At 45.9% G+C, this 21,841-nt stretch overlaps 1 protein-coding gene across 4 annotated transcripts in view; it reads left to right on the forward strand.

Annotated features, from left to right (window-relative positions):
- The window catches only part of Oatp74d (Organic anion transporting polypeptide 74D), a 92,533-nt gene that overhangs the window by 43,678 nt on the left and 27,014 nt on the right, over nt 1-21,841 (forward strand). The window contains exon 2 of one of the 4 annotated variants that reach the window (XM_076316946.1): nt 3,619-3,814. The exons of the other annotated variants lie outside the window; for them this stretch is intronic. The gene's annotated coding sequence lies outside the window, so the exon portion shown is untranslated. The remainder of the gene's footprint in view (nt 1-3,618; nt 3,815-21,841) is intronic. 4 annotated transcript variants of the gene reach the window in all.

The following is a 21,841-nucleotide window of genomic DNA, read 5'->3' on the forward strand; positions in this document are numbered from 1 at the left end:
TGGGTACGCGAATACGTACGAAGGGATTTCGGTGATGACAATTACGAGGGAGTCTCGTTGGTGATTTCTTCGATCGAACAATGGGGAAATTGGGAAAAGAAATTGGTAGAATGGGAAAATTGGAAAATGATATTGGTAGTTGTGGAAAATTGGAGAAAGAAATTAGTAGATGTGGAAAATTGGAAAAAAATATTACTAGATGTGGAAAATTGGAGAAAGAAATTAGTAGATGTGGAAAATTGAAAAAAGAAATGAACAGATGTGGAGAATTGGAAAAAGAAATTGGTTGTTGTGAAAAATTGGAGAAAGAAATGAACAGATGTGGAAAATTGAAAAAAGAAATGAACAGATGTGGAGAATTGGAAAAAGAAATGAGCAGATGTGGAAAATTGGAAAAAGAAATGAAAAGATGTGGAAAACTGGAAGAAGAAGTTAGTAGATGTGGAAAATTGGTAGAAGAAATTAGTAGATACGCATCGAAATAGAAGAAGGGATTTTGAGTGCTCTTGTTGGTTGGATATTAAAAAAAAAGTATGCATATGCGTTGAAATAAAAAAAGAATTTCAAAGATACTTATGTACCAACTTCTTCGACCGCAGAGAGTGAGAAAGGAAAAGAAAGATGTACGTGCAATGAAATAAAAAAGGGAGAGAAAGTTATGAATCACGCGTGGTAGGGACCGCGGAACGATTAGAATCGCGAAAGAAAGGAACTACTGTACAAAATATGTTGGCATTCGGTGACAATGCGATCTGAACACTTTAATTATGTAACACAGAGACACAAATTGTAATACCGTGTAATAACCAAGAAATTGTACAAAATTAAGAGACCGGAAGATTAATAGAGAGATTACGATAGACAATTTACTCCAGAGTAATATCCAAAGGGTTTGAGAAACTGGATTCGCGAGCAATCGGTAGCTTTCGTAAAGTTCTCCGTTTCGATCGTACAAGGGTTGGATACTCCTTATCCAAAATTGAAATAACTCCGACAGGGAGTGGTTGGAGACGTATCGAAAGAATCGTCGAGCAGTCATCGAGAAAGAAGCGGCACGGATAAGAGGAAGCTATCGTAGAGAGTAAGCACCGAAGACACGCGAGCAATCGGTAGATTCGAAAGTGGACGTCTTGAAAACTATTTGGTAGTCCTCCGTCGCGATGTCTGTTACTCTCCTTTCGAAGTATACTTCGAAAGGAGGTTTACGATCGCGTTGTCGAAAAGTAAAGACGACTCGCGACAGATACTACGCGAACTAATCTCGATTCACCTCGTACTAAATCGAACAACCTGGGATTCTTCGTCGAATCGAGTTCAAATTCCTCAACCTAGTCCTTGCCACGCAATTGTACCGTTTTGATAAATTCACACGATCTTTAATCACCGAAACCATTGTAACGAATCCACGACTTATTTCGTTCAGAGTCACACCGATTCATAGATACCCTTTTGTGTCCCTACTCGATTGCTCGTCGATATTATATACGCGTATTTGAGTGTCGAGCAATATTTCTGTAATTTTTCCAAAAGATTAAGAGAATTCTTCCCCTCGAAACGAGAGAATGTTCTCCGAAGAGGAACTAGAGAACAGAGAAACGGTAAAGGACGATGTGAAATTTTATTTCACCCTCGATAAAGATCGGCAGCTTTGCTAGTCTAGAATAGAAGGCTAGCGAACGGTCGAGCGGTCGCTACATGGAAATCAAGCAAGCTCCAGCTGAAGAATCGCTCGCTCTAAACGACTTCCTTCAATGAAACGAAGAAAGAACACGACAGGAGAAGGGACGGAGGGGAGTACTAGCTGGAGGGTGTCGATGAGAAGCAACGCTAGACCAGGTCATACCAATTTGTTTCATCAAGCAAATGTGTGTGTAATGCGTATGATGCAACCGTGGAAGCCGGGACCGCGTCGTTCGTGCCCGAGCCTTGCACCTACGTGCTCGATATCTCGATTATCGAGCGTCCGAGTTCACCATGGGAATATGGGACATTCCGCAGCTGCGTACCTGCTGCGCTGTAGCTTCGAGACTGAGGTCATCCCGGCGATTCCACATCTCCCCCCTCTTCCTCTTCTTCCTGCCTTGCGTTTTTTTTCCTTTCCGTTAATAATTTCCTGCCAGCCGATGTATTTATTTTTGCATCGTCTTTATCGAGGCTGCGCGAACCGGCAACTCTACGTTCGCGAAAGAAAACCGAACGAAAGGGTAACTCGGGACCCTAACTCGAGCCAAGATTTACCTTCGGTTGTTCGTTTTCCGCTGGGCGATCCGTGTTTATTTCTGGGTCGTTTTTATCCAGTGAGTTAACGTTGAATACTCGTTTGGAAACGGAAGTAGATGGGCACGTGGGCCCTTCGAGGTCAAATTTTAGGCCCCCGTGTGCGTCGATACTTCTTCAATAGACGATACGTTTACTTTCGTCGAGACTGCGTAAATGGAATCTTTAGAGAAAATCGAACAAAAGGGACTCACTCTGTTCGTTAATGATAATTTTCCATCGAGCCGTGTATTTAGTTTTCCATCTGTATCGAGAGTGCGCAAACCAGGGGTCACAGATCTTCGAAATAAATCGAAGAGAACCGAAGGAAAGTGTACCTCGGGCCCCGAGTGGATCGACTAGAGGTGTAAGAGCCGGGAAGCCGCGATCCGTTCATAGATCGTTCAAGTTTTGGAGCGTTCCAGAGCGGTCGAGGGGTCTGATTGGCGTTTAACTCCTTCGTGCCCGGTCTCCAAGTGTTCGTCAATGTCCGAGTTAGCCGTTGAAGCTTTTAATATTCGTTTGACCTGTATTTCGCGCGCGAGAAGTCGACGCTCGGTTCCTGACGTCTTCTAACGCTCTCGCCCATTGCTGCGCGTTCCGCTTTGTGCTACAAACTATTGAGGCCCTCCGGACGAAATTGGCCGAATAGCTCGTAGAAGGACACTTGGAGCTATTTTCCAATTGATAATGTAGGTGGCTGTCGTTTCGATCCTAGAATTGGGGAGTCGTAGTCGCGGACGGCCAATTGACCGAACTCGTCGCTCGGAGACCTCCGTGTTTCTCGTTTGATCTTCGACCGTTTGGTGGGTTCCCTATCGCTTCGGAAAAATTAATATAAACGAGAAACAAACGCGACCGTTGGGAGTTCTCTAGGGGTCACCTTGGTTCAAACGAGATATAAACGATCCGAACTAGCGAGCAAGCTTGACGATTCCTTCTCGCGCGAGTCGTCTTCCGGATCCCTCCTCGAGACATTTGGTCGTCGTTGTTCCGATTCGAATTGGGTAAAATTGTTTCTACGGATTGGGTAAAATGTTTCATTCGACGAAGGAACGCGAGGCGAGCGAAGCTGCGCCGTTCGAAGTTAATTTGTTCGATTCGAAGAAGGCGCATTGTGCACCGCGCACCGCGCACCGCGCACCACGCTCGCGTCACGTGTTGCCGATCGGATGCAGTTTCGCGCCCACGTTGCACCACCGTGCTTACCATCGATTTAGAGAGTAGGTCGCAGATGCGCACCTGCTGCGTCCGAGACACCGCGAGCTCCCACCGTCCCCCACCCTCACACCCCTGGGTGCCATTTTCCTTTGTCTCTCTCGATCACCGTGTTTCTAACCGTTGTCTCTCTATCTGTTTCAGGTAAGTCGCGGACACGTTCGTCCGTACGATTCGCGCGAGCCAAACGTGCGACAGTGTTCGCCGAGGCGATGAGTTTTCGGGGGTTGGCGACCCTGTGCACCGATCGTGGATAAGAAACGGAGCCCAGGCCGCGTCGATGTTACCCGTGGATGCACACTGTCGCACCAGACGATCATCCGTGAACGTCGTCGGCACGGTCTGTCAATTACTTTTACTTTTAAACCGGCTGAAAGACACCGTGACACAGATCGAAACGAAACGCCGCGCGTACTTACACAGATCTCTCACACCTACGCCTACGTCAGCCTCGACATCTGGGACAAGCCGCAGCTGCGAACCTGTCGCGCTGCAACTGCAACACCACGACCGAGGTCATCCGGCCAGTTTCGCCTCTCTTTTTCTCTTTCTCCCCCGGTGGATAGCTCTCGTTCCGGCTTTTTCACTTTCTTTCGCCGCCTCCGCTACGCGCGTTCGTTCCCGAGGACGATGCCGATTTTCCACGAGGGCCCGAACGGGGGGCCTCCTCGGATCTTGGAAGGGGCGTTATTTGGCTAAGAGCGAGGGTCGGTGGAGGTACACGAGGATGCTTTCAGTGGTACAGATGGAACGTTAGAAATATCTTGTATGCAAGTCGTCGCTTCAAAGTCGTGGAAAGTTATCACGAGGTGTACGAGTAACCTAAAGGGACGATTGAATTTCAAAACTGGCCCAACTGTCCTCTTGACTCTTACTTTTGATGCACGTTTTCAGAGTGACGAAAAACAAGTGTTCCAAGTTTTGAGGGCGCTATTTAGCTAAGAGCGAGGGTCGGTGGAGGTCCACGAGGATGCTTCCAGTGGTACAGATGGGACGTTAGAAATATCTTGTATGCAAGTCGTCGCTTCAAAGTCGTGGATAGTTATCACAAGGTGTACGAGTAACCTAGAGGGACGATTGAATTTCAAAATTGGCCCAAACTGTCCCCCTTTGCTTTTAACGCGCGTTTTCATAATGATGGAGGACAAGTGTCTGTCCCAAGTCTTGGGGGCGCTATTTAGCTAAGAGCGAGGGTCGGTGGAGATCCAGTAGGATGCTTCCAGTAGTACAAATGGAACGTTAGAAATATCTTGTATCCATCTCGATGCTCCAAAGTCGTGGAAAGTTATCGCAAGATATACGAATAACCTAGAGGGACGATTGAATTTCAAAACCGGCCCAAAAAGTCCCCCTTTGCTTTTACCGCGCGTTTCCACGGTGACGAAGAACAAGTCCCAGTATGTAGAGTATTAGATACGGAGCCAAAGACACGAGCCCGTCCCCTTCCGATTTTGACGCGCTTTTGCACGATGGCGGAGAACAGGTTCTCGTTGCAATGCGTAAAATATTAAACGTAGACTCAAGGACCCGATCCGTCCCCCTCCGATTTTGACGCGGTTTTGTAGAACGATAGAAAGCACGGCGCCCGTTGCTACGTGTAAAAATATTGGGTGCGGATACTCGATAATCGCGATGCTACGAACAATCTCGTACACGCACGGACGTAACTTGCTACACACCACGAATATCGGTTTCGTCGAAGTCGCCCGTGGCGCAAATCGTACAAAAGCTCGTGGGTGTATCATTTTTCTCTCGCAAACAAAGGAACAGCTTCGGCTGTAACTTTCCAGATGCCATTATTTAATATTGCCCCGCGAACCGCGTTATTGTTCATTTTTAACAGGGGATTCGGTGAATTTCGCGCGACATTGCGATTCATTTCGTTCGATGTGTGTATTTCTTTTTTCTTTTTTTACGGACGGGACAAAATGATTTTCCACGGTAGGTACGGAGTGCAAGAAACGTTGTTAATTTCCGTTGAAATTTATATCGCCGGGTTTCGAGAAGCCTGTCCAGGTGTACACCGTGTCGAACGAATCTAGCGCCACTGTTGCTTGCACCGTATCGCTGAACGCGCGAGGAAAAAGTCCTTTCGAACACGATCAACCTTTAATTATCCGAAACGCGAGCCAGCAATCTCTGCCTCGCATGAACGCTTCCGAGTCGTCGAGAATTCCCTCGGATTTCAAGGCCTCTAATCAACCGTGGACGCGATTCAACGAGGTCCGCCACGATCGAGAATATTTCCAATAGGTATTAAAGGTTAAGCCGATCGATACGATAAATAAAAGAACTACAACCGAGTCGGTCTCGAGCGAGCTCTTCGTCGCATAGGTTTTGGGTCGTCTCCAGAAACTACCCAGCCAACCGCGAAACAATGCAAATCACGAGTTTACAGCAGAGAGAGAGAGAGAGAGAGATGTAATTTTCATCCGGGTAAAACTTTCGAAAGCAACGAATAGAAGATAAACGACGTCGAACCCTCCACTCGTTGAAAAAATATCGCCATTTCAATTACGCGAAGAAACTATAAATAATATCGAAATTTCTTTCCCTACGTCGTACGAATACGAGTCTTGCGGATAGTATAAACAATAAATTAAATTTTTCACCCATGTCTTAATATCGTCCCAATATTTCCAAGTCCCCGATATAGCGAGATTTAACTAGTCAAAGTAACATCAAAATTGAAATTATTCATTACAATCGCGTCTCTGCTCCGATTTCGTTATTCCTCCAAGACGAGTACACGACTCGCGAAGATCGCGACGAAGAGCTCGGACGAAGATCGAGGGAATCGATCCTCGTTTCTCTGGTTTCCAATAGGTTTCGATACGCGGGGTTCGCGTCGACGTAAACCTCGCGTGGTTACGCAATCCCCCGCGTCCTCGAAGGAGAGTCCCAAGAAAGGAGCAAAGAGTCTCGGCAGACGTCGCAGAGGGCCGAGCCGTAGTATCCTAGGCCATCCACTTTCCGCGGATTCCAGAAATATTTCCGGACGGCCGTAACGACCCTACGAACGATTCATTTCGCGTGTATACCCTTATGGGTATGCTGCGGCGAAGAATTCGCCGGGGAATGAGATTTCCGCGAATTCATTAAGGGTACCCGCCGGCAGACCTCGTACGAAGCTTGGCTACATAGATGCTGAACGCTGGAAATAAATGCGTGCATAAAACTTTGCGAGCGAGCAACAGCCCTGCGTGTGCGCGCCGCCGGTGTGTTGTGGGCTGCTGGCTAGAGATGGGATCAAGCCGCGCTCACGTTGATTTCGAGCTCTTGATCTCGGATCCGACCGAGTTCTCGCGATCCAACTACGTTCCGGTTAAGTTTCGACGACACCGACGATCTTACACACATTTACTCCGAGTAAATCCACACGTGATCGCGGAACGACGTAATTGTGCGATTATTCGATTGTTCGGAAAGTCGTTTGGAGAATATGTAATTTAGTGAAATGTTTGTACGCTCTAAAGAAATCGTGTTTCATTTTTATCAAAAAAGAATGAAATGACTTTCCGAGCAATATTTTTCAATCGTACGGACCTTACCAGGCTTCGTTTCTCCACTGTTGTTCATTTTGTTTAAATGTTCGTTTCGACGATATCTTCTCGTAGATGTAATACAAAGTAAAACGATTCTTTGAATTTGATTTACGACTTTCGGAAGAGACACCGTTACGCGTTCGAGGGTCGATCTTGGAAGACTCGGTCGAAAATTGATAGAAAGCTCGGCGAAGATTCATCGAATCTTTGTTCTTTTGCGTACGATAGGTTTTGTTCAATTTATCGTAACGTAACTGAGCGATTGTACCGACGTGATCGTGGTCGAAACGAGCGATCGAGAGATAGATCCACGAAACTAACAGCTACTCGCCCTCTATTTACCGATACACCCGTTGAGAGACATTAGCAGAATCTGTGGTTAGGATCTATCTAGGCGTACATTTGCTTAATGGACTCGGCGAATCGACGTTATCTTTTCAGGGTTGGATGAATTGTTAAAATAGCCCAACCCTAGTCCGGTAGCTTTTGAAGAAACGGGAGCAATCTCACGCGGGGATCTACCGACCGCGTAGGATCTTGATACGAGTTGTCAAAGTTCGACCTTTCCGAGCGCGATAACTAATGGACTCTCGGTGATCGTGGAATCCGTCGAGGTACGTCGAATCTTTGGTCGTTGAATCGTAAATCGTCGCAAAGCGGAACAGTTTCGGTGAAAGAGAAGCTCAACTGTTACCGATCGGAACGAGAAAACAGTATCCGGCTACATTGTTCACGAGCCAATCACTGGCTTGATCCCATCTCTAGCGTCGGCACACCTGTGCACCGTGTTCACCTGACTCGCATAATCCGCTGACTATAATGTGTTCACATCCAGCAACAAGCACGGTGTGTTCCATCCGTGGGAGAGGTACGAAGGGCCGAGCATGGAAAATCCATAATTCTACGAAGTACGCGTTGCGCGCCAAAAATTCCCCGGTCCGATGTATCCGCGCATGCGCACGGAGAGGCTACTCTTTCGGATCGAAACGGTGAATTATTGTCGCGTATGGACGTTTCGTTGATCGAAAGTATCAAAGCGTTAACAACCTCCGAGTTGAATCGAGACGTCGATTTTATAAAAAAAATTGAACGATGATGAAATCTTTGACAAAGGGACTTGTATCGAACGATACGCATTTGCGGGCATTTCTGGGGATACTTGGAAAAGAATGATTCAGTTTTTCTTGCCAAGTTACTCGGATTACAAATTTTCTTCTCGACGACTCGAAGTTCACGGGGCTAGAAACTTTGTATCTAAAAGAAGGAAGATCTAACCTAGACCTAACGTACTAAATTCTTTCATTTCCGAGAGATTCCGTATCAATCTTCGGTTAGAGGAAACAGACGAAAGAGATTCGAATCGAGCTCCGATTGACCAGGTGGCTCTCCAGGTGGTGATTGTCGGTGAGAACCCCGGAGGTTGGATACACGTGGCCGGCCACGCGAGTCGCGGACACTCTGGAAACGCGGACACACACCAGAAGTGGGAACCAGGACTCGATCGTTGGCTGATCTTTTCGCTCGTCCTATCCTTTCGTTCCTCGCCAAGTGTCTGGGTGTTTCGTAATCGCGGCGCTCGCGCGGGCTACTCGATCGTGAATCCGCGAAGGCTCTCTGCGATCTTTGGTATTGACTTAGCACCGATACCTGGCTACGAGTTTTCGCGTTCAGTGGCACTTGGGATTCCACGACGACCGGCAAGCCTCGCGTCACGGAGATGGAAGTTTCCAACTCCCTTGGTCGATGTTTATTATCGTCCAGGCCGCTCGAAAACACGTATCTGGGTCGCTGTACAGGGGGTACAATTGGACTTTTCGAGTAGCTCGACGCCCGAATGTTTCGGACGAGCTTTCCCAGAGCCACGGAGTTCCTCCATTTATCAATTATTCGAACAAATTGTGCTCCAGCGGAAGAATATCGCCAGATGGGTATCCCGATTTCGTGCACGAGTCTATTCACGGGGATCCGCGTAACCTCGCCGTTGGTTCGCGATCAATTGTGCCGCAACGAAGGGTTGCTTGCGTGTGGTCAGAGTTTTAAATGTTCGTGCTTACCTGCACCCGAACTTGGATCACCCAGGTCGTGGATACGCGCGGTGATGAGTGCCTTCTTCGATCCGTGGTTCGTTACGATGTCCCGTAGAATCTCGTCCGGTGATCGAATACACACTGCGCGATACCATTTTGGCTATTGTTTGCGTTGGATCGAAAATGGGACTTCGGAATCATCCTTTTCCACATGGACTATTATCTCGAATGCTCGATCTTGTACCTATACCAGACATTAAGTTCTCCAGATCATAATTATGTACGTTGGTAAGCATTTCTTTCGATAGTGTTTCGTTGCAATGTCCCATATAATATTTCACACTGCGCGATATCGTTTGTACTATTGTTATTTGCATTGGATCGAAAATGAGACATCAGAATCATCCTTTTACACATGGACTTTTATCTTGAAAGCTCGATGTCGTACCTACACCAGAAATGAAGTTCTCCAGATTATAATTACGTACGTTGATAAGCATTTCCTTCGATCCGTAGTTCGTTGCAGTATACCATAGAATCTCGTTCAATGATCGAGTACACATTACGCGATACCATTTCGGCTGTTATTTATCTTCCGTCGAAAATGGAACTGGAGGAGCGTCCTTTTCCTCTCGTAACTCGAAAGACCGTAGACGAATATCGAGCGTATGGTAAACCGTCTCGCGGAACGCAGACGTAGAAAATCCTGAGTGAAATTTCCATCCCGATCGGTTTCCGAAGCGGTGTTTGCGGCGTGGAACGCCGCGCTCGTAGTTCAACCGCGATGCAGCCGTGGCTAGCGTGTTATTTGCCAAAAAAGATGCTACCGATAGCGCTGGGTATGATTGTCGGTAATTTGCGGCGAGGGGCCACCGCGGTCGTGAATACAATCTATTATTACATCGCGCTGTGTCCACCATAATGCGCTGCGGTTCGACGTTAGTACCTATGGCCACCATAATACGCTGCAGTTTGGTGCCAGCGGTGTACCATTTGTATGGGCTATTTTAACGTTCCTAGCGACGGACGTTCAATTCTCTTGGTTGCAAGCTCGCGGGTCTCGGTCGCGACGGGCTTAAAATCGCCTGGAATGCTAACCGAGTTGTAGATTGTTTGGAGATGTTGCGGTGATCTCGGGAAAGGTAGCCTCGGCGCGTTCGACGCCAAGTTTCACGGATTAAAATACGAGATGGTAATCCAGAAACTCGATGATCGAGTAATTCGGCCCGCTGGATCTCTACGTTTCTACCTCGATCGTAACTTCTCTCGGACACGAAGGAAGCTTTCTATTTCGATCGTGGTTCGACTCGGTTTAACTCGGTTTAATCGTAGATACGATGGTGAGTTATTCTTATTACGAAGGGAGCTTATTTTGACTACGGATCAACTCGGATTCTACCGCGACTCGAATTTAACTCGCAACGGAACAACTTGGAACTCGAAATCACGTGTACACCTCGGTCGTAACTTGTCTCGGATACGAAGAAAGCTTTCTATTTCGATCGTGGTTCGACTCGGTTTAACTCGGTTTAATCGTAGATCGGATGGTGAGTTATTCTCATTACGAAGGGAGTTTCCTATTTTAACTACGGATGAATTCAGATTCTACCGCGACTCGAATTTAACTCGCGACGGAACAATTTGGAACACGAAGCCACGTGTACACCCGACTCGATCGAAGATATCAAAGTGCATTAATTGTCGAATAAAAGTTAATCGTTCGTTTTATTACACGACCGGATTTAAACGTCGATTTTAACTTTACTACGACATATTAGCGTGAAACGTCGATAACGCGCGGAACGATTAAAATCGGTTTACACGATCGTTAAAAACGAACGTTCGCGAGTCCTAACGGAAACGAAACGAAACGAAACGATAATCGTAACCGATCGTTCGACTCTCGTTCGAGATCTCTCGAAGCATCTGGAACGTGGTAGAACGATCGAGCGCGTTTTTACGAAAAATTGACAATAATTGGTGGCGTAGAACCCCATTGAATGCGATTCGAAGCGTCTCGAGCCCGTTGCCATTTTCCGTCGCGTATTTAATCCGGCTCGCGATTGTCGTGCAAGTTCTTTTGCCGTATCTTACGGGGGGTGAGGACGGGGCGTGGTTTTATGGTGGCAGTCGGTAAAGATTGGATTATGTCTCGTTGCAGCGATTAACCGCTTAATTGGGTCTGATGTCATTTCAGGAACGATGTTTATTGTTGCTGGTAATTGGGGTTGATTTCAGTGGGCTGGATTTTCGTAATTAATCCAAGATGATTACGGTAATTCCGCGTAATTTAGTTTTCGAATATTTTAAATCGGCGTACGGTCCTTCGGGTACCGAACACGGTTTTATGCGTCGTTCGATCGGTGACCGGTTGCATCCTAGACTGGAAGTAACGACCGAACGGTCGTTAATTCGTATCGATGCGGAAAATTTGTGACCGGATACTCGATTATTGTATTCGAGATACATCACACGGCCACGATGATCGCTCAATCGGCTTTTACCGGCCGCAGATCCGACCGTGTACGCGCGCGTGCTCGTCGTGGAAGCACCCGGGCTTCCACTCGCTACGTAAATCATTCCGGTGCTCGCTTAAGCGAAAGAAACCACCGAACAACCCGTAGACCGGGAACGCGAGACTCCGTTCGATGGGTAGCTACACCTCGAAATGGAAATCGCTCGCTCGGTTTGCAACTTTCGTAGCAAAATCGCGCTCAACGGGCTGCAAACGCAACAGAAACCGCGACCGTACTTCCTACTCTCGATGCAAATCGCTCCGCAACTTCTGTACACGCCTCGAGTTATTTAACAACCTTTTACATGCGATACATATCGTTTCGCACATTGTACGCTCGGCGCAAATCACTCTGTGGCTCGCACGTTCGCACACGCGGACACGTTGCGGACTCTTCGTACGACTCGTGTATACGGGGTGTCCCGAATCGAGCGCTCCGAACGATGGATTTCAATTTCGAATAAGATTACGAACGAAAGATCACGAAACGATGTATCGTCGTCGCGTATCGAACCAATGAGAATTGTTGGGAATTTTTCGAATAAACGGTTCCAATTCGTTCATCGTACCGGTGTAATTACAACCGAGAATGTAGCGCTCGATGAGAAAATTTTCGAGTATTCTTCTCATTTGATTTTATTCTCCAGGAAATTAACTCGTGAACACGGTTCGAGCACACTCTGTTCACGTTTCGTGTTTATTTCCCGTTTATGATTAGTCGTTTTACGTAGAATCCTCCGGGCTGTAACCACAGGGCGAAAGAAAGATCAGACACGAGGTTAAGAGGAATCTGGTACCATTGGTAAGGGGAATGTGGACACTATCGAGTAATTTCTGCCTATTCGCAAGCCCGAGGAAGGCTGATTAAAACGTCTGACCCGGTACGGTTCTCAATTCCCTTCAGGGCTGTTCCTTCGTTCTATCTCTCGACCGTAACACCGGTAAGAGGAATACGAACTTATTTATTTTTTTCTTTTTCTTTCCTCTCCTCGCGGTGGTCGATTCTTTGTTCCTGCGTTTGCATTATTAGCGAAGAATCGTATAAACTTTCTCGATTTGTTTCTCTTCGGTCCCGGGCCTCGCCCAGATCGACCGAAACGTTCGACCCGGTGGGATTCTCGGTTCCGTTTAGAACTAATCCTTCGTTCTCCCATCTGTGTTATTAGCGAGAGGCATATCAACTTTCTCGACTTATTTTTCCACGGTTCCAGCCTCGAGAAGTCTGCCACTGAACCGTCCAACTTAACGCTACGCTCGATTCTCTTCAGGAGCGATTCTTCGTTCGTTCGTTGGTTCGTCTACGTTGTTGGTAAGAGACACGGAAACTTTCTCGATTCATTTTCCTTTAATCTCGGGCCTCGCCAAGTCGGACTAAAATGTCTGACCCTATAGAACTCTTAATTCCCTTCACTCTGAATTCACTTCGAGACTAATTCTTCGGTCTCTCGTGTGCACCGTTGGTAAAAGGTGTAGGTATAAACTTTCTCGATTTATTTTTCTCCAGTCACGAGCCTCGTTAAGGCCCGATACTGTTCCTAATTTCCTTTAGAATTGATTCTTTACTCTCCCGTCCAACGAGCGTATAAACCTGCTCGATTTATTTTTCTCCATTCCCGAAACGTCCGACTTAATGGTATCCTCGTCTATATTATTACCAAGAACGGTACAAACTTTCTCGATTTATTTTTTTTCCAGTCCCAAAGCTCATCGAGACGGGCCAGGACGTCTGGCCCGATGGTACCCTCGATTCTATTCGGGACCTTTCGTTCTCCCGATCCGTATTATTAGCAAGAGCCGTGTAAACTTTCGCGATTTATTTTTTTACACTCCCGAAACGTTATCTAGATCGAGCGAGACGTCGGACGCGATACGATTCGTAATTCCCGCGATACCGTTCGTTCCGGATCACCCTGTACGCACGGTGATTCGCTCAATAACTGTAATTTACGATCGTTTGGGTCAGCCAGTTCGAGGAAATCGTATCGCGAGGGGGTATAGTCGTACAGCCGGGTCCGTGAACGGGACGAGTCGCGCGTTTTCGCGGATCGTGGTCGAACGGTCTCGAGGAAATCTCGGAAATGTCGACTCGACAATTTTCGGGAAACTACCTTGCAATTCGGGGAATTTCAAAAAAAAAAAAAAAAACACCGAAATTCTTGAAAACTAGGAACTAGCGAAAAATTGTGCCACCTTTATCGTTACTACATTTTCCCGATACAAAAATTTTGAGAAACCATCGGAAAGTCTCGAGGATGTTAACTCGCGGAATTTCGGGGAAGTGGTCTCACAGTTCTAGGAATTTCCAAAGAATTGTTCCACTTTTTCGCGATCGTGTTTTCCCAGTAGGAAAATTTCAGAACGATCAAAGTCTCGAAAATGTTGACTCGCGAAGTCCCAAAAAAGTGGTACCACACTTCTGAAAATCTCCAAAAAGATCCTTCCACGTTTTCACGATAGTATTAGTAATATGTTCCCAGTAGGAAAATTTCAGAAACTACGGAAAAGTCCCGAAGACGTTAACTCGTGAAATTTGGGAAAAGAAAAAGTGAGATCACCGTTCTAAGAATTCCCAAGAAATTCTACCGCGCTCCTAGAGCGCTTTTTTGTAAAAAAAAGCGATTGTATTTCCTCGATACGAAGATACAAGTACCGCTCGAAAAGTTTGTAAACTATTAACACGTCGAAGCGAAACCTGTGGTCCGAGAAGGAAAGGGAGCGTTCTCGGTACGCAGATCGCGTCGTATTGTCGCGTTTTCGCGGTTTGGTCGCGCATCCGGTCGATCGACAACAATGTTAACGAGGCCCGCTCGCGGAGCAGCTGATACAAAGGACGCGCAAAAAGCGGACCTTTGAGTCTTTATTACCCATAATTTCCGACGAGGTTTATTGCCGCTATGAATATACCGACTGTTATTAATATCGCGACGTTTATCTATCATTACCAGCTGTATCGGTTGGGCGGGCTATTAACAACGATCGTAGCATGAATTTCGAGGATCGACGCCGAATATAATGGACGCGTGCAACCAGTGTCGGTGTTGATCGATGAACCTTGCGAGAAAGAAAGAAAGAAAGAAAGAAAAAAAAAAAATTGAAAGTGCACTGGAAACGAGCATTTATCGATACGTCGAATGTACCGAAGGCGAAAAAGTAAACGGGAACGAGTTTTGAAACTTTCCTCGTGAATCACCCACGTTGCTCCCGAATGACACCGATTTTCATGTTCTAGTTTCCATTAAACTCTTGCTTTCTTTCGTAACGACCGGCGGAGAGACGTCGAGAGCTCGTCTTTCACTCTTGGTTTCGTTCGATCGCTCCGGTTTCCACGGTAGTTTTTTTTTTTTTCACTTTTTACTTTTTCGTGCGATTCGATTTTAATTCGCGATCGGTCCGTATCCGTCCCGGTCGCGTAAACGAGCCGGTTCTCGTCGATCTTGGATCGGTCCGGGTCTCGCGTAGCGTGCGGCTGCTATAGAACCCGGCGTCTAATCTGTGCGGATTAATCAGCAGCCGTTCTCATTTAGAATTGTCGCGTGCGAGCTCGCCTATCATATGGAGCATCTGAACGCTATCTGATTTTGATGGAACTTTGCCGAGTTTTTAGGGCGAGCCGAAAGCACCGACACGGGTGGTGGGTTCCTTTTAGCCGAGGTAGTCGCGAACCGATCCTGCGAAGTTTCACCCCTTCCGATCGTATCTCGCGACTGGATGGAGATACCAGGAAACGTTGCGTAAGGAAATTTTTACGATTTAGCCACAAAGAACATTAACGAGGAAGTGAACAAGTTATTTTCGGTCGTTTTACGTGGCTCGTGGTAGTTCTCTGTCGGACGTGGTCGAGAGAATAGCGGAACCAGCGATACGATTCTACGAAGTGTTCCCCGATGGGAGTAAACAAAATTAAAGATTCAAAGTTGAACGGTTATTTTCGATCGTCGATACCGTGTCATCTCTGTCAAACTTGGTGGAAAATAGAAGAGTAGAAGAGTAAAAGTAGAAAATTGTTTCTACGAGGTACCTTCGGTGGTAAACAAAATCAAAAATTAAAAGTTTAACCTTCGATCGTTGTTATCGGAATAGACATTTTTAGCCGACCCGATCGAAAGTGGAAGATTTTTTATCTCTACGTAGAATTTCACGAGGAAGAAATTTCCAAGTGGAGAATAATCGAGTGCATCTCGAGTGCATCCCGTTCCAGGATTCCGTAGCGTCCTTTCGGTGAAAGGAGTAGAGAGACGAGATATTTTCACTTTGGGAAATTAGTCCGAACGATTGCTCGACTTCTCCAACGGCGGCGTTCATTTTTGTCCCGCGTTTATTGCTTTCCAGAACGAGATCGAGATCGTGATTCGTCCCATTGTTCGCGGTGCGGGAATTACTTTCGCTGCTTTCGATTTTCACGACCACCGGGATTTAATAGAGACAACGACACGGCCGCGCGACTTTCATCCTCGGTGGATCGTGGCTCGCTCGTCTTTACCGCGACTCGCTACCATTTTGCCCTCGAATTAGAATCAGAGCGCCACGGATCCTCCTTCGGAGAAAGATCATTAATTTCGGTACGAGCTCGACTTTCGAGAGCACGGGAAACCGCGATTCGACGATACTCCGCGTCTCTGATCAACGAAAGTTTATATTTTCAAACAACCTCGACGACGAATCGTATTCAAGATTATCGTACCCGTGAACGGATACAATCTCGATTCGAACGATGTAAAAATAATTACCACCGAGAGGAATCAGTGTTCGAAATTGTTGCACGGAAAAAATAGGGAAACGTGTACGTTGTACGTATTTGTATCATCGGCGCGCACAGTGTTTCGCACATTTTAATATTTATCGTCGGCGGGTAGAATTGTAAATCGAGGCTGAAAATTTGCAGGTAGTTAGAAATACGGTACGTACGAAGTACGTTGCTTCATTTTATTCACTCGGAGAAACAGGCTAAACAGGTGCTCGTAGTTAATTCCAAACCTGATCGATCACAGGGTGCTCGATTTCCATATATTTTGCAGCGGTCGATTACACGGACGATTTTTTGTTTCGGAAAAATGGGATAGGGCGATCCTAATGCAACGACGAGCGTTCTCGATGGGTTCAGGAGTAATTCTTTTTTCTTCTTTTCTTTTCTTTTTTTTGTTTCTCACTCGTTCTTCTTTTTTTCTTCAACGAGCACGCACAGTCGAAGAAAAGGGAGGAGCGACGATGATCAACGATCCCCCTTAATACTTTTAGATTACTCTTTGATCCTATTACCGCTTCACGCCAATCAGCGTTCGAATAATAAGAAGGAAAAATATGAGCGCGCGAGTGTACGGTCTCGCGAGCCATTAGAATCATTTCCAGCTGATTCCAGCCAGTTCTTAACACCGTTTATTATTTATTGTTCCACAAAAGTGGCTCGAATTATTCTTCGGCGTCGACTGCACCGCACCACGTGCACGTAAGCGTATCACCGTAAACCAGATTCAAGATCAGGTTCAACAAGTTTGCTGGGAACATCAAAGTGGAATATAAATCTTGCTGCTTTCCACTTACTTTCTTGGGGGCATTTGCAAAGATTTGCGACACGCGTTCACCGGCATCGAGACTGCCGATCGAAAGTGAATCGCATCCACTCGGGAAACGTACCTCGATTCGATCGAATCGAGGTTAGGTTCCGAAGCTTGTACTCCGCCATTGTTGCGAATTATTCTTCGCGCTACGGTCTACCTACAACGCGACACATTCAATGATAATAATATTACAATTCTCGACGAAAGGTTTTGGCAATTGAAATTTTTTTCACTGTGAAAAAACCAAGATTATTATTTCTATCAGTGGTAGTAGTATTTGATAAGTTCCAACAAAAGTCCTTGGTAATGATATTATTATTATAATTATATATTACTATTAGTGGTAGTAGTGTTTGTTAATTCTTAAGAAAATTTTTGATAATAACACCATCGTTACAATTGTCACGGTAATAATACACTATTTAGTCTTTTCACGTTGGAAAGGTACAATTATCGAGTACTTTTTCCGTACTCTTTTCACACTGGAAAGGTACAATTATCGAGTACTTTTCCCGTATTCTTTTCACACTGGAAAGGTACAATTATCGAGTACTTTTCCCGTACCCTTTTTACACTGGAAAGGTACAATTACCGAGTACTTTTTCCATACTCTTTTCACACTGGAAAGGTACAATTACCGAGTACTTTTTCCATACTCTTTTCACACTGGAAAGGTACAATTATCGAATACTTTTCCCGTACTCGTTGGAAAGGTACAGTTATCGAGTATTTTTCCCATATTCTTTTCACACTGGAAAGGTACAATTACCGAATACTTTTCCCGTACTCGTTTCACGTTGGAAAGGTACAGTTATCGAGTACTTCTTTTTTCGAGAATTTTTCCTGCGGCCCGCGAAAGGTTGGGCGTTCAGCCGGCGGAACCGAAATGTCACGATCGATCTTCGATCGAAACGAGAAGGGAGAAAAAAGAAGGAAAAAGGAAATAAATAAAAGAAGAAACGCGGACCGCGCCCTGAACAAGTGGCCCACAGCGGGACACGCGAACCCCGCTTGTTTCGCGTCGTTGCGCCTTTATCGATCTGAAAAGCGTTAATGGGAAAAGTGACGGCGGCGCGAAATTGATTTCCAACGGGACACCGCAAAATTAATCCCGATACTAGTCGCAAAGTCAAACTCATTTGGCCCGCTTTTCCAAGCTCGATCTCCTAGCGCGAATACAATTTTCGTAATCGCGTACACTCGCCGGTGTTCACGCTGCACTTTAACCCCGATCGCGATCCAAAACTAAAAGCCATTTTCTACCAACACCTGGACCAACGTTTAACAACCACTGAACAATTTCTTTCGAATGTTACTCGAGCAATATCCGCGGAAACTCGCACATTATGCTCGTATTATCGACAAAGAAAAGAATATCTCGCCATCGTGTAGAAATTTCAGCGAAACATTTAATTCTTCGCAAACAGGAAACTTTCTGTTGTAAGAAAATAAGTTAAATATTACCAAAGGAAACGAATAATGCTGCTTGAAAACGATAAATTCCAAAAATTGTCTTTTTTCGAAATATGAAAAGACGGTGCTCCCTGAAACATTGAATTAAGAAAATCGAAAGTCACGCAAAACAGGAACATGTGGATACCTCGGTAAAGGAGAATTCGAACACCTCGTTAAAAGGAAAACTCGAACTCGAGAAAAACTAACGGGGTGTGCTTCCGGGTTTCTTTGATTCGAAGTTACGGAAAATCCACCTAGAATAAAAAAGGCGACAATTGGTTAACGGAAGAAAAAGTAGAATTCTTTCGTTGATTTCCTTTTCGTTTCTTTCTCGCGCTTCGTCCTCGTCCCTTTCTCGCGTTTCCGTTCCGCTTGGGTTTCCTTCTCGTTCCTTTCGCGCGCTAATTTTACTCGCGACTTATCGAGCTATCTGGCTCGAAATCCCCCTTGGTTCGGGGCCCTGGTTTTTTGTTCGCGGCGATATCGATTCCCGGGATAAAAATGTCGGAGGTGGGTGGGAAAAAGTCGTAGCGATCGCGGGTGATTGTTACGTCGAGTCGATAGGGGCATAGGGGGGTTAGAGGGGGTGGCCGATGCTCGTCGGCGTTTTCGAGAGGCTCGAGACCGGTCCGAGGCGATCGGACGGTGTGCTCTGTACACACGGGGCCCGAACCACCGGGTAAAAAGCTGCTTTAAAAGGGCAATTGGCCGTGAAAGGGTGGCAAAAAGTGTGCCACGGATACAGGACACGCGGCATTGTCTCGACGAAGGCCGACACGACGATTCGACGCGGAAGGATCCCGTGTTCCCCTCCGCCCTCCCTCCTTCGTTCGGTTTCGTCCTGTTGCGAGAACGGGGGCCCTTCTTACGTACCCCGTGGATCGTTTCACGGTGAAACGATTACTTCGCCGACGTAACCCGTGAACGTGGTAAAAACGAGGGAAATACGCTCGGGGACGCGTTACGCTGACTTTTCCCGCGAACCATCGAGATCGAACTTCCGGTAGCCGCCGACAGAGGGCCGAACGATACCGATACCGATACCGATACCGAAACAACGCCTCGAGATCGTACTTTTGCCCGTTGCGTTTTCAAGTCAGAAATTATTCCATCGAGAAATGAAAATACAATTTCAGAAATGTACTCTCGTTGCAAATTCTTTCATTTATAGAAATTATTCTGGTAATAGAAGGGTTTGCAACGACAGTATATTTTTGAAATTGTATTTTCACAGAGCACGCGATAAATTAATAGAAACTATTCTATTGAAAAATGAAAATACAATTTCAAAAATATACTGTCGTTGCAATTCCTTTCATTTATAGAAATTATTCTGGTAATAGAAAGGTTTGCAACGACAATATATTTTTGAAATTGTATTTTTATAGAGTAGACGATAAATTAATAGAAACTGTTCTATTGAAAAATGAAAATACAATTTCAAAAATATACTGTCTCTGCAAACTGTTCCATTTACAGAAATTATTCTAATAGAAGGTTTTGCAATGAAAGTGTATTTTTGAAATTGTATTTTCATAGAGCACACGATCAATTAACAGAAACTGTTCCATTAATACAAAGGTTCACGAAAGGATATTTTTGCCGACTGCATTGCGAATTACATATTTTTGTACACGCAACGGTAACGAAACTATGCATTCCCATGCAACGTGGATATCAACTTCTTTTTCGAATCACCGTGCAACGCGAAAAAATTCTTTTCGAATACAATGGGAACAGGTTTCGCGAACCTCGAGGAATAAATCGCAAATGAAAAACACACATTTGACATTTCGGCTGTACATTCAGCACGACGTGCTAAATGTTAGAACGATATCTAAAACGGTTAGAACGATAATATCGATACATCTCAAAGCGTTGAAGATCCACGGTGAAAACGTCGTCGAAAATTTCCATGATCCATTTCGATGATAGAAAAAACGCGTTCGAAAGATGGTCGAGAATCCCCCGTACAGAAGATACTCGTTCGTTGGTTTTTCCACGAGGATCTCACGAGCGATCCTGGTCGCTATACGATACGAACGAGCGTAGAAATCATCGTTGTTAACCTTCTCGCGACCGTGACACCGGGAAATCGTTGAATTTTTCGCGATCTCCCGACGAGGTCGCCAGAAGAGTGTGTATATTGAAAATTCGTATTTTCTCAGGTTTGGATCGCTCGTGCACGGGTTCACCGTGTACGCCAAGTAGTCTCTTTTGGGTCGCTCTGTACGGGAACGTGCTGCACGCTGGCATTGAGTTGTAGTCGTAGTAGAATAGAGCAACTAACCAACTAACCACGAGACGTCAGTAGGACAGTGAAAGGCGACCTAGACCAAGTCTCTCCGCCGCAATGCTGCTGGAACTTGACAAACGCCGCCGTTTTCGTGTACGTGCACGCGGCTCGTCCGTGTCCCCCCTCTCCTCCCCTCCTCCTCCTCCTTCTCCTCCTCCTCATCCACCGTCTCAGGTGTGTTCGCGCGATGCAGATGCAACGCGCGGCGATACGTACCTGCGCGAAATCGGGACGAATCGCGACGACATTTCTAGAGCCACCGATCTCGTGGATCCATCGCGCAAACACGGATCGAGGCCTACTCTTGCTTCGTCGGTGATCAGGGACGAGATCGAAAGTAATTCGACCTAGTATCGTAACTTAACGGGTTATTGTTTCCATACCGTGCGAGCTTCTCGAGAACTGACCACCGAGCTTTCCATTTATCGCTATATCGTTTCGATGGAAGAAACTTTGGGCGTTGGTTTTTTTTTTTACCCTTTCGTCTCGACTCGAGTTTCGATGGTAAGGTCACGAATCTCGATTCTATCGCGAACGTTGAATTTTCTTAAGGGACCAGGTTTCTTTGGAAACATTCTCAAGGAAATGAACGCACTAACGTGGACGAGACACGGTTCTCGCGTCGGGTCTGTGTATTGCGTTTGATATACGTATCGATGGCTTGGGTTTCGGTCGATAGATTCTTTTTTCTTTTCTTTAGTTTTATTTTTTTTTCAGTTTCCGTCTACAGATTCCCCATTGCGAGAGTTCAATCTCGGTCTATGGACTCCCCGCTGCGAGAGATTACTTTTAGTCTAGATTTCATCGAAGAAGCTTCCGCGTTCGTTTATCTTAATTTCCGTGATCAATGTGTACGTGTGTGTAATGCATCGCGATAATAATAATAATCAATCGTTCGTAAGTAGGTACACGGAAGGATAAATTGGTCCGGTGAATCGGTAATGGCGTTCAAACATTTCTGATTACACGTCTGA

The sequence above is a fragment of the Ptiloglossa arizonensis genome, chromosome 7, assembly GCF_051014685.1.
Source record: "Ptiloglossa arizonensis isolate GNS036 chromosome 7, iyPtiAriz1_principal, whole genome shotgun sequence".
NCBI classification, from domain to species: Eukaryota; Metazoa; Arthropoda; class Insecta; order Hymenoptera; family Colletidae; genus Ptiloglossa; species Ptiloglossa arizonensis.